At 50.0% G+C, this 13,712-nt stretch overlaps 1 protein-coding gene across 1 annotated transcript in view; it reads right to left on the minus strand.

The window, feature by feature from the left end:
* Positions 1 to 13,712, minus strand: part of GABRA4 (gamma-aminobutyric acid type A receptor subunit alpha4) — a 73,065-nt gene that overhangs the window by 20,284 nt on the left and 39,069 nt on the right. The gene's annotated exons all lie outside the window — the stretch shown is intronic.

Genomic DNA, 13,712 nt, shown 5'->3' on the forward strand with positions numbered 1-13,712 from the left:
TTTTGAATGACTCCACCAGCAATCTGAGCAGCTTGTTTGAGTACTCTGCCACCCACAAAGTGAAAAAGTTCCTCCTCAGGTTTAGATGGAAGTTTCTACATTCAAGTTTGTGCTTGCTACCTCTTGTCCAGTCCATACTCAGCCCATCAGAACAATTTATCCAGCCCAATCCTTGCTCTGGAAGTGATGAGATGGACACAGAGTTGGGCATGCACCAGATTAACTACTCTTGATAGGCTGCTCTAGATGTCTGCTCACCAAAAGCTGCTAGAGCATCCCTGCTTTCCTCTCACCCCCCACATCACATAACTTGAGCTGTGTCCATCATATGACTAAAAAGGTGAGTAGCACAGAAAACACATCTCAGCCACATGAGAGCACATGAGGAGGTTGTCCACATGACAAAGCTTCTTCTAAACTAGTCAAGTACATGCCAGTCACTTAGCACCCCACCATGGACTTGCTGTGCCTGGAGGTGTGCAGTAAAAAAATGGCTGGGGCACTTAGTGCCATGGTCTGATTTGTTGGACAGGGCTGGGTCCTAGGTTGGACTGGATGAGCTTGAAGTCTCTTCCAACCTGATTGATTCTATTCTATTCTAAAGGTCTGGCTGGGGCACTTAGTGCCATGGTCTGGTTGATTGGCCAGGGCTGGGTGCTAGGTTGGACTGGCTGAGCTTGGAGCTCTCTTCCAACCTCCTTGATTCTATTCTATGACCAAGGTTGCCTTCCTATAAGCACTAAGCTTGCTGCTGCTGTAAATGACACCTCACCCTTGCATTCTGACTTGGTCCAACCAACTCCATGCTTCACAAGCATCACCACACCCAAAGCTAGCAGTGCTTTGCTTTGCTGTAGTCTCTTCTTGCTCCTGATCCTATCAGGAGAACTCAGCCTCTCAACCTCAGCTATCAGAAACACGATAGATGAGAGGTTCAAAACACAATCTCTGTCCATGCATAGACAAAGTTCTCAAGCTCCAATAATAATCTAAGGACATGTATTTTGTTGCCACACCTGGAATATTGCTTCCAGTTCTGGGATCCCCAGTTCAAGAGGGACAGGGGTCTGCTGAAGACAGTCCAGGGGAGGGCTACAAGCATGCTGAAGGGACTGGAGCACTGCCTGAGGAGGAAAGGCTGAGAGCCCTGGGGCTGGGCAGTCTGGAGAGGGGATCTGATCAACATATATTAATAGCAGAGGGCTGGGGATCAGGAAGGAAGGGGCAGGGACAGCCTCTGCTCACTTGTGCCCTGTGACAGGACAAAGGGCAAAGGGATGAAAACTGCAGTGCAGGAAGTTCCACCTCAACATGAGGAAGAACTTCTTTACTGTGAGTGTCACTGGAGCAGGCTGCCCAGAGAGGTCATGGAGTCTCCTCCTCTGGAGCCTTTCCAAACCCATCTGGATGCATTCCTGTGTGAGCTAACCTGGAGCATCCTGCCTTGGCAGGGGGGTTTGGACTAGATGACCTCTGGAGGTCTCTTCCAACCTCTCAGTGTCTGTGATGCTGACTGGATGACCTCTGGAGGTCCCTTCCAACCTCTCAGTGTCTGTGATTCTGACTGGATGACCTCTGGAGGTCCCTTCCAACCTCTCAGTGTCTGTGATTCTGACTGGATGGCCTCTGGAGGTCCCTTCCAACCTCTCAGTGTCTGTGATGCTGACTGGATGACCTCTGGAGGTCCCTTCCAACCTCTCAGTGTCTGTGATGCTGACTGGATGACCTCTGGAGGTCCCTTCCAACCTCTCAGTGTCTGTGATGCTGACTGGATGACCTCTGGAGGTCCTGTCCAACCTGTCAGTGTCTGTGATTCTGACTGGATGACCTCTGGAGGTCCCTTCCAACCTCTCAGTGTCTGTGATGCTGACTGGATGACCTCTGGAGGTCCCTTCCAACCTCTCAGTGTCTGTGATGCTGACTGGATGACCTCTGGAGGTGCCTTCCAACCTCTCAGTGTCTGTGATGCTGACTGGATGACCTCTGGAGGTCCTGTCCAACCTGTCAGTGTCTGTGATTCTGACTGGATGACCTCTGGAGGTCCCTTCCAACCTCTCAGTGTCTGTGATGCTGACTGGATGACCTCTGGAGGTCCCTTCCAACCTCTCAGTGTCTGTGATTCTGACTGGATGACCTCTGGAGGTCCCTTCCAACCTCTCAGTGTCTGTGATTCTGACTGGATGACCTCTGGAGGTCCCTTCCAACCTCTCAGTGTCTGTGATGCTGACTGGATGACCTCTGGAGGTGCCTTCCAACCTCTCAGTGTCTGTGATGCTGACTGGATGACCTCTGGAGGTCCCTTCCAACCTCTAAGTGACTGTGATTCTGACTGGATGGCCTCTGGAGGTCCCTTCCAACCTCTCAGTGTCTGTGATTCTGACTGGATGACCTCTGGAGGTCCCTTCCAACCTCTAAGTGTCTGTGATGCTGACTGGATGACCTCTGGAGGTCCCTTCCAACCTCTCAGTGTCTGTGATTCTGACTGGATGACCTCTGGAGGTCCCTTCCAACCTCTAAGTGTCTGTGACAAAACACAAAGAACAACAACAACAACAACAACAACAAAAATCCCCTGCAACAAATCTACCACCAAAAGTCCATCTGTAGGTCATCTGCTTTTCCACTTCAGCTCAACTTTAAGAGCTACTGCCCTAAAACGATGCAGGAACACGAGAATCAATCTAAGCTCTTCAATATTTAACCAGGTTTGCACACTATAAACAGCTGCTCTCATAATGTGGAGATCATGAAACCTTCTCTAAGCCTACAAAAGCCTTGACTTGAGCCAAACCCACTCCCCCCCCCAAAAAAAAAGAACCAAGCCCTGGATTGTTTTCTGTGTATTATCAGGTTTTGACAAGCCAGCCAATTTTGCACTTCAATGAAGTCAAGACTGCAAATTTAGCATGAAGTGAAGCAGTGTGCAGCAGCTGAGCTGAGCCTCAGGAGAAGGGGGATCATCAGCACAGCAATAGGCAGAGCTGAACTGACAAACTCAGGCAGCTTGTGACAGAACAAAGAGAGCTGGGAACAGCCACGGCGCCGATTCCCTATGATAAGGCCAAGCTGGAAGCTGTAAAACAAACAGGAACATGACTTAAAAGTCAGGTGCCAAGTCCTAGGGAGAATGCAGCAGTGATAAAAGTGGCAATTTGATCCTCAGAATGACAGAATGTCAGGGGCTGGAAGGGAACTCTAAAGCTCATCCAGTCCAACCCCACTGCCAGAGCAGCATCACTTAGAGCAAGTCATAGAATCACAGAATCAACCAGGTTGGAAGAGACCTCCAAGATCACCCAGTCCAACCTAGCACCCAGCCCTGGCCAATGATCATGATCACAGAATATGAAGGGCTGGAAGGGACCTTGAAAGATCATCCAGTCCAACCCCCAATCAACCAGACCATGGCACTAAGTGCCTCATCCAATCTTCTCTTGAACACCTCCAGGAACTGCAACTCCAGCACCTCCCTGGGCAGCCCATTCCAATGTCAATCACTCTCTCTGACAACAACTTCCTCCTAACATCCAGCCTAGACCTCCCCTGCCACAACTTGAGGCTGTGTCCCCTTGTTCTGATGCTGCTTGCCTGGCAGAAGAGACCAACCCCACCTGGCACAGAATTTGTGTCATTCAATTTCCCTTGTGCTGTCCCTGGGCATCACCCAGCAGAGCCTGGCTCCAGCCTCCTGCACTCACCCTGCACATATTGATAAACACTGATGAGGTCTCCTCTCAGGCTCCTCTTGTCCCAGCAGCACAGCCCCAGCTGCCTCAGGCTCTCTTCCCAAGAGAGATGTTGCATTCCCTTCAGCATCCCTGTGGCTCTAAGTAGAGGACTGTACTTCAGTGTGTTTGCAAGCAGAGAGGCACTGCAAGCTGCAGGAAATGCTTGTGCTGGTGCAGCACTACAGAGGGAGCTCCTTCATACCACTCAGAGATTCACAGGAGGGTTTGGCTGGGAAAAGACCTTAAAGGTCATCTAGTTCCAACCCCCCTGGCACAGGCAGGAACACTTTCCACTAGCTCATGTTGCTCAAGGCCTCATCCAATCCAGCCTTGAACAGCTCCAGGAAGGAGGTATCCACAACCTCCCTGGGCAATCTGTGCCAGTGTCTCACCACCCTCACTGGACAAGAACTTCTTTCTACTCCCAGTCTAAATCTGCTCTCCTCAAGCTTCAATCCATTCCCTCTTAGCCTATCACTACAAAAAGTCCCTTCCCAGCTTTCTTGTAGGTCCCTTTCAGGTACTGGAATGCCTGTGAGTGCTCTACACAGCAGCTTTAAACCAGCTTGCACTTATAAATTCCTCCACATTCTCAATAATGGATACATCCCACTGGAATGTGAAGCCAAAATAAGCAGTTCCTACTGCCAGAGCTAAGAGAGAGCCAGTGAGCACCACAAATCCCCTTCAGAGCCCCTCTGGCCACTAGGAAGCATAGCCATCATCAACTGCTGATCACAGGATTACTGAGGCTGGAATACACCGCTGAGATCAACAGGCACTTAGTGCCATGCTCTGGTTCATTGGCCAGGGCTGGCTGCTAGGTTGGACTGGCTGAGCTTGGAGCTCTCTTCCAACCTGCTTGATTCTATGATTCTAACATCAACCAGATCATGGCACTATGTGGGGCAGGCTGTGGATGTAGTCTACCCGGACTTCAGCAAAGCCTTTGACTCCATCTGCCACAACAAGCTCCTGGCAAAGCTGGCAGCTCCTGGCTTGGACAGATTCACTCTGATATGGGTCAGGAACTGGCTGGGAGGTGGTGGAGTCACCATCCCTGAAGGCATTCAAGCAAAGCCTGGATGAGGCACTTAGTGCCATGGTCTGGTTGAGTGGACAGGGCTGGGTGCTAGGTTGGACTGGCTGAGCTTGGAGGTCTCTTCCAACCTGGTTGATTCTATGATTCTAAGTGCCACATCCAAGCTTTCCTTAAACACCTCCAGGGAGGGACTCCACCACCTCCCTGGGCAGTCCATTCTCGTGTCCCCTTTCCATGAGGAACTGCTTCCTAATATCCAACCTAACCCTCCCCTGACACAGCTTCAGGCCATGCTCCCCTGTCACAAGTTGCCTGGGAGCAGAGCCTGACCTCTGCCTGACTACAACTTCTCTTCAGGTAACTGTAGAGAGTGATAAGGTCCCCCCTGAGCCTCCTCTTCTCCAGGCTAAAGAGGTGCACACTAAAGCTGTGCATTTGCAACAGAATTGAGAGGCATTCTGACTTGCCTCAGCACCCTGGAGGAGAGCTCAGCAGCCCTGGGGTTGGCCACACAGACACTTCAGCAGACCTGCACCAGCCTCATCCTGCTGCAGACCTTCAGAGCAGCACTGAGCAAAGCCCCAGGGCTGGCACCACTTACTTAGCTCATTGTTGCAGGCCAATGCAGTTTGCAGAGCCCTAGCAGACCTCTGGCATGGGATGTCACTGTCCTGGGCTATCACTGGGACAGAGGCAGTACAATATTGAGAGCTGCAGCTTCTATTTTCTCAGGGATCAATTCAAAGCAGAATTTCCAAGTCACAACACTGCCATCTGGTACCAGCCCTAGCAGGAGAAAACAAACACTATGGCACCCAGCAAGCAGCTGTAAAAGCTGGAATGAAACACCTCATAGCCTAAATTATGTCTCCACAGATGCATCCACCTAACTGCACCAAGTGCTTGCAGTCCCCTCCAGAAGCAAAGTCAGGCTGCAAAAAGACACTCACAAAAGGGTTGTCCTCCTCTACTGGAAGCCAGCAACAAGGATGGGGCTGCAGGCTTGGTGATAGGAGACCTCCTCTCAAATCCATCCTGACTGTAGCCTTGGACATTAGGACATTTTCCCCAGCAAGAGTGGGAATGAGCTGCCCAGGGAGGTGGTGAAGTCACCAAGCTGGATGTGTTTAAAGGTTGTTTGGATGTGGTGCTTGGGCATAAGGGTCAGGGGTGAGCTTTGTAGAGTAGCTGTCAGTTGATAATCCCAAAGACCTTTTCCAACCTGAATGTTTCTGTAATTCTGTGATCAACACAGGCTCCTCACCACTTCAAGCACACCCCCACCAGCCTACTGAATATTCCAGGACAAGACATCCTCCATTCCCCCTTACAGAGGTTGGATTCTCCACATGTCCATCTCAGTCTCACCTTCCTGTTGCCGTGCATGTCCCAACAAGCTGACTCCAGAGCCAGCCCTGCTCCTTCCCTCAGACCCCATAAGAACTACTTCATAGAATCAATCAAGTTGGAAGAAACCTCCAAGATCATCCAGGCCAACCTAGCACCCAGCCCTGGCCAAGCAACCAGACCATAGAATCATAGAATCAAGCAGGTTGGAAGAGACCTCCAAGATCATCCAGTCCAACCTAGCACCCAGCCCTAACCAATCAACCAGACCATGGCACTAAGTGCCTCATCCAGTCCTTTCTTGAAGACCTCAAGGGACAGTGCCTCCACCACCTCCCTGGGCAGCCCATTCCAATGCCAATCACTCTCTCTGCCAACAACTTCCTCCTCACATCCAGCCTAGACCTCCCTGCCACAACTTGAGGCTCTGTCCCCTTGTTCTGTTGCTGCTTGCCTGGCAGAAGACACCAACCCCACCTGGCTACAGCCTCCCTTCAGGTAGTTGTAGGCAGCAATGACATCCCCTGATCCAGTAGAGGATGTCCCTTCTGACTGCAGAGGGGGTTGGACTGGATGACCTTTGGAGGTCCCTTCCAACCCAAAGTATTCTATGGTTGTGTGATTCTGTATAGAAGCTCAGTGATGTGCTAGATGAATTTCCCAGACAGGGAAATCTCTATAAACTCCAACAAAAACTGATGCAATAATTGGAAGGCTTAAAGCAACCCAAAACTCTGGCTCTACTTGCTGTTTAGCTGCAACAAGAAAAGTGTTTGTGTGGCAATTCACTCATATTTTCCTATTGAACTCTACCATAGTGGATTTTATCCTCTCCATTCCCTCCTAGAGGAAACAGTCTGTTCTTCTGGGAGGACATTAGGTAGCCTGCCAAATTCACACCACTTGACATGCAGCAGGGAAGCAGCATGTTGTCAGGCTGTAAATAATGCTGCCTGTCCCAAATCCCACTGAGTTACCATATTGCCATGCTGCTAGCAAATGCACAACTTGGAGGAGAAACCTACCTGTGCTTTACTCCTCTGCTGTAGAGCCAGTCAAGCAAAATTTGACTGGAACAGTACTATGGAGTTTGGGTTGCCCTACAGAGCCCTGGAATGGGAACAGTGTGGGCAGCAGGACAAGGGAGGTTATTCTGCCCCTGTACTCAGCACTGCTCAGGCCACACCTTGAGTGCTGTGTCCAGTTCTGGGCTCCTCAATTCAAGAGAGATGTTGAGGTAGTGGAAGGTGTCCAGAGAAGGGCAGCAAGGCTGGTGAGGGGCCTGGAGCACAGCCCTGTGAGGAGAGGCTGAGGGAGCTGGGGGTGTGCAGCCTGCAGAAGAGGAGGCTCAGGACAGACCTCATTGCTGCCTGCAGCTGCCTGCAGGGAGGCTATAGCCAGGTGGGGTTGGGCTCTGCTGCCAGGCAAGCAGCAACAGAACAAGGGGACACAGCCTCAGGCTGTGCTGGGGTAGGTCTAGGCTGGATGTTAGGAGGAAGTTGTTGTCAGAGAGAGTGATTGGCATTGGAATGGGCTGCCCAGGGAGGTGCTGGAGTCCCCATGCCTGGAGGTGTTCAACAGAGCCTGTCTGGGGCACTTAGTGCCATGGTCTGGTTGACTGGCTTGGGCTGGGTGCTAGGTTGGACTGGATGATTTGGAGGTCTCTTCCAACCTGCTTGATTCTGTGATTCTATGATTAAGCAGAAATGTAAAGAACCACAGAAAGATTTGGGTTGGAAGTGACCTCCAAAGCTCATCCAGTCCAACCCCCTCTGCAGTCAGCAAGGACATCCTCAACCAGATCAGGTTGCCCACAGCCCTACTGAGCCTCACCTTGAATATCTCCAGGGATGAGGCTCCAACCACCTTCCTGAGCAACCCGTTCCAGTGTTCCACATCACAGCTAAGTTGGGTCAGAACCCAGCCCAAACCTACGTTGAGTACTGCCTGTAATTACTCTTCCTGCTGCTTCCCAGAACACAGACATTTCTACTTCCCTTATTCCACAACTGAACCATGTTAAAGGTAGAGCAGTCCCAGGTTCTTGGAAAGAGATCAAATTCTTTCAAGCAGCACTTTAATTTGTGCTATTTAGGAAGACAAAACTATGTGAAATATTAAGAAAGCCATTTCAAACTCTACACCCATTTATGCCCCCAGCTTTATTGTCTGAGCACATATTTAGCTTTATACACTGCAACCAGTGCCAGTTGCTGCAGAGGACTTAATGAAGCTCCTCTTCACCTACCTCACACCAGGCTTTCCATCCAGACAGGTACTCTTCTAAAAGAAGGCTGCTTGCAAGTGTGTCTCAGAATCATAGAATGGCCTGAAATGGAAGGGACCTCCCAAGCTCATCCAGTCCAACCCCCTCTGCAGCCAGCAGGGACATCCTCAACTAGATCAGGTTGCCCACAGCCCTGTTCAGCCTCACCTCGAATATCTCCAGGGATGGAGCCTCAATTACCTCCCTAGGCAACCTTTCCAGTCAGGGTGGTGGTGTTAGGTCAGAGGCTGCACTTGATGCTCCAGAGGTCTATACCAGCCTCAATAATCCTGTGATCCTGTGATTTTCCCTTTCAGTAGACATCCTGTCGATGAAAAGTACCTGCTGATTTCAGAGGACTCTAATACACAGCATCACAGAATGTCAGGGGTTGGAAGGGACCTCCAGAGATCATTCAGTCCAACCCCACTGCCCAAGCAGCATCACCTAGGGCAGGCCACACAGGAATGCATCCAGGTGGGTTTGGAAAGGTTCCAGAGAAGGAGACTCCACAACCTCTCTGGGCAGCCTGCTCCAGGGCTCTGTCACTCTTACCATAAAGAAGTGTCTCCTCATAGAATCACTGAATCACAGAAACATCCAGGCTGGAAAATCCCCTCAGGATCACTTCATGTTGGACTGGATGATCTTGAAGGTCTCTTCCAACCTGCTTGATTCTATGATTCTAATTCTATGGATGCTCCTGTTAAGGAAAGGAAAGTGAACCTATATGGCAGTGAAGAGCTTGAGCTTTGAGTTGCTCCATTAGAGTCCAACAGAGAGGCACAAGGGGGCTGCCCAGTAAGGTAGTGGAGTCACCATCCCTGGAGGTGTTGAAGCAAAGCCTGGATGAGGCACTTAGTGCCATGGTGTAGTTGACTGGATAGGGCTGGGTGCTAGGTTGGACTGGATGAGCTTGGAGGTCTCTTCCAACCTGCTTGATTCTATGATTGGAAGACTTCTCCTGTGAAGGGAGACTGAGAGCCCTGGGGCTGTTTGCTCTGGAGAAGAGAAGGCTGAGAGGAGATCTGATCAATGTGCACAAATATCTGAGGGGTGGGGGTCAGTGCCTGGGGCCAAGCTCTTTTTGGTGCTCAGCAGTAATAAGCCAAGGAGCAACAGCTGCAAAGTGGAACAGAGAAGGTTTCAGCTCACTATGAGGAGAAACTTCTTTAGAGTGAGTGTGACAAAGCCCTGGCATAGGTTGTGGAGTCTCCTTCTCTGGAGACTTTTAGGACCTGCCTTGATGCATTCCTGTGTGAACTACTCTAGAGGATGCTGCCTGGGCATGGGGGTTGGACTGGGTGATTTCTGGAGGTCCCTTCCAACCTCTCAGGTTCTATGATTCAGTGATTAGATGCCACAGGCTTTGCTGAAGGCAATGTGATGCTCAACTGTCTGCTGAGGAGGAAAGTTGGAGGGTTACAGCCTACTTGTGACCGAGTTTGAAGGCATTATTCAGTTCAAAAGGTTCATTTGAGTCTGACCTGTTTTTTTGGCAGCTTTCACACTCCTTTAACAAACAGCTGAGGTTGAAGCTGATGTTAACAGTGTTTAGGAGTCTATTTTTTTAAGACTTTTTTCTTCCAGTAGCATTTTTCATCTCCATAACTGGGTAAAAATAAACTTCATAGGAATACAGTGAAAAGGAAATAGTGCAGCAGCACAAAAATAGACTCAGGAGTACAATAACAAACCCTAAATCATTCATTTCCATCACACACTGACTTGCAACAACATTTCTGCTTTTAAATCAGACAGGAGTTCAGAACTCTTGAGGTCAGGTTCATTCCTTCTAACCTGAATGCATTTTAACTTGCTCCCAGGAGAAGGAAACCAGAGGACCACAGTGTAAGTCATCAATCTTGGCTTAGACTCCAGCCCTACCTTTCTGTGCTGGATAGAATCATAGAATCAACCAGGTTGGAAGAGACCTCCAAGATCATCCAGCCCAACCTAGCACCCAGCCCTAGACAACCAACCAGACCATGGCACTAAGTGCCTCATCCAGGCTTTGATTCAACACCTCCAAGGATGGTGCCTCCACCTCCTCCCTGGGCAGCCCATTCCAATGCCAATCACTCTCTCTGACAACAACTTCCTCCTAACATCCAGCCTAGACCACCCCTGGCACAACTTGAGACTGTGTCCACTTGTTCTATTGCTGGTTGCCAGGCAGAAGAGCCCAACCCCACCTGGCTACAGCCTCCCTGCAGGCAGCTGCAGGCAGCAATGAGCTCTGCCCTGAGCCTCCTCTGCTGCAGGCTGCACACCCCCAGCTCCCTCAGCCTCTCCTCACAGGGCTGTGCTCCAGGGCCCTCCCCAGCCTTGCTGCCCTTCTCTGGACACCTTCCAGCACCTCAACATCTCTCTTGAATTGAGGAGCCCAGAACTGGACACAGCACTCAAGGGGTGGCCTGAGCAGTGCTGAGCACAGGGGCAGAATAACCTCCCTCATCTTACTGGCCTTGTCCTACTGACATGCTGGGGGAGCAGGGAGTGTTCAGCCTGGAGAAGAGAAGGCTCCAGAGGAACCTTAGAGCTGAGGGGATCCTACAGGAAGGCTGCAGAGGAACTTTTCATCAGGATGTCTAGAGACAAGACAAGGGGGAATGGTTTGAAGCTGAAGGAGAGTAGGTTTAGACTGGAGCTTAGAAAGTTTATCAGTTGGAGGGTGGTGAGACTCTGGAATAGGTTGCCCATGGAGGTTGTGGCTGTCTCCTCCCTGGGGGTGCTCAAGGCTAGGTTGGATGAGACCTTGAGCAGCTGAGTCCAGTTGAGAGGTGTCCCTACCCATGGCAGTGAAGTTGAAGTAGATGATCTCTGAGTTCCCTTCCAACTCGAGCCACTCTGACTCTATGACAAGCAGCACTTATGAACACTCCACAGCAGTGTCTGAGGTGCAGGCTGTACAATCAAGAAGCTTAATGAGAACCAACACCTCTGTGCACAAGGCAAACTCCACACTACTATAAACACACCTTGTCTTGTTCCTGCCTCTCACTAGCAGCCAACAGAGTGATGAGTAATCAACTCTTCAGGAGCACATCTATCCTTATAAGCAGGAATGGGAGCTAACAGAACAACACAGGCAGGAGATTGAAAACAGTAATGATCTGAAGTAAGAGAGCAAAGAAGAGGAAGAAAAATGGAAGTGGGTGGACAGCAGCTGAGCAGTGATAGCAAATGGAAGGGGTGGGAAGGCAAAGAAGAGCAGATGAATAGGGAAGGAGACAAATGAGACATGAAAAAGAGACAAAAGACAAAATTACCAAGAGTTAGTCTAAAACAATGTTTCTTAAATCATGGCTCAGGCACAGGAAATTACAAAGTCAGCCTGACAGGAAGAGTAAATTGCAATGCTGCCGTCAGTGTCTTACTTCTTGAGTGGCATTGCCAAGAGTCAATCATGGCTTAGAGCCTTCTGCACTGCTGTGCAAGTGCTGTAATGACTTAGAATCATAGAACCAAGCAGGTTGGAAGAGACCTCCAAGCTCACCCAGTCTAACCTAGCACCCAGCCCTATTCAGTCAACCAGACCATGGCACTAAGTGTCTCATTCAGTCTTTTCTTGAACATCTCCAAGGATGGTGACTCCACCACCTCCCTGGGCAGCCCATTCCAATGCCAAATTCTTTGTCAGCTAAGTATCTCCTGAGTGGGAGAGTGATGCAGCAGAGAGTGAACATGGGAATGGGAAGGAAGAGCAGAGGAAGAGCAAAGGAGAATCACTGGTGAGCTCAACTGGAAAGGAGATCAGGCCATTATCAACTGTTCCACACATGAACACAGCTACCACACAAGTCACACGCAAAGCACCAGGACAGCTATTTTGTTAAACAGAGCCCCCCCAAAAACCTTTTCAGGAGCTGAGGTTCAAAGATTGACACAAACAATGAAATCTCTACTGCATACAAAGGCTTCATCCAGCATTCTTCACACCACCTGAAACTGATGAAGCAAGAAGGCTCCAGATAAGCAATAGGAGCAAGGAAAGGAGTACTGTGATGTCTAAGGAAGTGCTCCAAGATGTAACTGCAGTGCTTTAGCTTAAATTCAGCACAGGCATTAGCCACACAACATCACATGCTGCCCTTCTAATCAGTCACACCTTGGTCTGTGCAATCAGTTCAGTCAGAATCAAACTGCAAAGGGAAAGAAACTTCTCCTGAAGACATTCACCACAAGTGACCATCACCAAAACAAAGGGAAATACAGAAGCTGGAGGTAGGGATGGGTATAACCTCCTTCCACCTGAGCTAATCCAGCCTGGAGAACAGAAGGCTCCAGGGAGACCTTCTAGTGGCCTTTCAGTCCTTGAAGGAGCTTATAAGAAAGCTGGGGACAGACATTTTAGCAGAACAGGACAAGGGGTGATGGTTTGAAACCGAAAGAGGGAGATGGTCTAGTCAGTATGGTGGTGTTAGGTCACAGGCTGGGACTTAATTACCTCACAGGTCTATTCCAGCCTTAATCATTCTGTGATTTAGACTACAGACAAGGAAGAAATGTTTTAGACTGAGGGAGGTGATAGTCCAGAGGAGGCCACAAGCTCAGAGGGCTACAGCAGCTCTGCTATGAGGACAGGCTCAGAGAATTGAGGCTCTGCAGCCCAGAGAAGAGGCTTTGAGGAGACCTTGGAGTGGCCTTTCAGTATCTGAAGGGAGCTCCAAGAGGGCTGGGGAGTGACTATTGACAAGGTCTGGTAATGACAGGATGAGGAATGGGTTTAAACGGGCAGAGGGGAGATTGAAAGTGGATGTTAGGAAGAAGTTGTTTGCAGTGAGGGTGCTGAGACACTGGCACAGGTTGCCCAGGGAGGTTATGGAGCACAGAATCACCCAATGTGATCAAAGAGCACATTCTGTGATCTGTGCTCCACAACCTCCCTGGAGGTGTTCAAGGCCAGGTTAGATGAGGCATTGAGAAGCCTGTTCTAGTGGGAGGTGTCCCTGCCTATGGCAGGGGGTTGGAACTGGCTGATCTTTGAGGTCCCTTCCAACCTAAACCATTCTATGATCTCTGGAACCAGGTCAGGTTATCTGGGACTCTGAGCAACCTATTCTAGCTGCAGATGTCCATGGTGAATGCAGAATGGGATGGACTGGATGATCTTTAAAGGTCCCTTCCAACCCCAAATGTTCCATACTGCAAGTAAGAATTAATGGATGAATACTGTGTAGCATTAGAACATTAGAACCATAGAATCAGTCAGGGTTGGAAGGCACCAGACGGAGCAGCCAGTTCCAAGTCCCCTGCCATGCCCCTACCCTAGAGCAGGCTGCACACAGCCTCAGCCAGCCTGGCCTCAAACACCTCCAGCCATGGG

The sequence above is a fragment of the Pogoniulus pusillus genome, chromosome 9 (genome assembly GCF_015220805.1).
Source record: "Pogoniulus pusillus isolate bPogPus1 chromosome 9, bPogPus1.pri, whole genome shotgun sequence".
NCBI classification, from domain to species: Eukaryota; Metazoa; Chordata; class Aves; order Piciformes; family Lybiidae; genus Pogoniulus; species Pogoniulus pusillus.